Here is a 1564-nt window from a genome sequence, read left to right on the forward strand (position 1 = left end):
TCAAAGTAACGGGTCACTGCATCCTCGCAGTTGAGCAGAATATAAGTGTGGGCACTATGTTTATCCTCTTCACATGACCACCATACTTCTTTCGTTTTACCACCAAACCGTGCAATTTCGCAGAAAATGTCAGGAACACCATCAATTGGATATGATGTCGGTACTCCACCATCATCATATCTTCTAGGAACTCTTTTCCTCGTACGAGCAGTTGGAGCAAAGTAGTATGATGTGAAGTTAGATGTTTCGGCTGTCAAACTTCCCGCAACTATTGAACCTTCCACCTTTGCAAGATTTCTTGCTTTCCCCTTCAAATGTTTCATCTGTCGCTCATACGGATACATCCATCCGTTGTGAACAGGTCCATGAAGCAATGCTTCATACGGTAGGTGGACAACTAGATTCTCCATGACGTCAAAAAATGAAGGAGGAAATATCTTCTCCAGGTTGCACAATATGATCGGAATGTTATGATGAAGTTGTTCGATGACTTCTTCCTTGAACGTACGTGTGCTGAGATCTCTGAAAAAAGCGCCGATGGCTGTATATTGCAAAAGTAATCAAATTAATAACATTTCTTAACATATGTATATATATTATAAAATTATAATTACCTGCAAGTGCTTCATGGACATTTGCTGGAAGGAGCTCGGCAAAAGCAAATGGAAGTAGTCGTTGCATAAACACATGACAATCATGACTCTTCATTCCGGAGAACTTTTGACCTCGTTCAACACATCTTGACAGATTTGAAACATAACCATCAGGAAACTTAACTTCTGATGCAACCCGGTCAAACAAGGTTGTTTTGGCTTCTGATGACAACCGGAAGATGGGAACAGGAACGTTTCCATTGCTCTTGATATGTAACTCACTTCTTGAGCAAATATCAGGTAAGTCCATCTTTGACTTTTTGTTATCTTTCGTCTTCCCAGGGACGTTAAGTAATGTATTCATGATGTTCTCAGAAAAGTTTTTCTCAATATGCATGACATCCAGATTGTGGCGTAAGAGAAGATCCTTTCAATAGGGTAGCTCCTAAAATATACTCTTCTTATGCCAATTGTGAGAAACACCATACCCATCCGACATATTTCCAGGAACATGCCAATTTCCTCAAACCTTAACTGTTTCCTGAGCTCCGTAATAATCAATGTCTGCTTCGATCTGCTGGCCGGTGAGATATGGAGGAGGACCGTCTCTGACAATTTTTTTGTGCCGAAACAATGTCTTATTTCTTCTGTACGGATGGGCAAGTGGAAGAAAGCGACGATGACAATCAAACCAACAACTCTTCCTACCATTCTTCAGTTGAAAAGCATCTGTCGTTCCAAGACAATATGGGCAAGATAATCTTCCATGTGTTGTCCAGCCAGGCAACATCCCAAAAGCATGGAAATCACTTATCGTCCACAGCAGAACTGCTCGCAACGTAAAATTGTTTTTCAAGGAACAATCGTACGTCATCACCCCTTCTGACCACAATTGCTTTAGCTCTTCTATCAACGGTTGAAGAAAAACATCAAGAGACCGCTTTGGATGCACCGGCCCAGGGAGTAATATG

The sequence above is a fragment of the Brassica oleracea genome, chromosome C2 (assembly GCF_000695525.1).
Source record: "Brassica oleracea var. oleracea cultivar TO1000 chromosome C2, BOL, whole genome shotgun sequence".
Taxonomy (NCBI): domain Eukaryota; kingdom Viridiplantae; phylum Streptophyta; class Magnoliopsida; order Brassicales; family Brassicaceae; genus Brassica; species Brassica oleracea.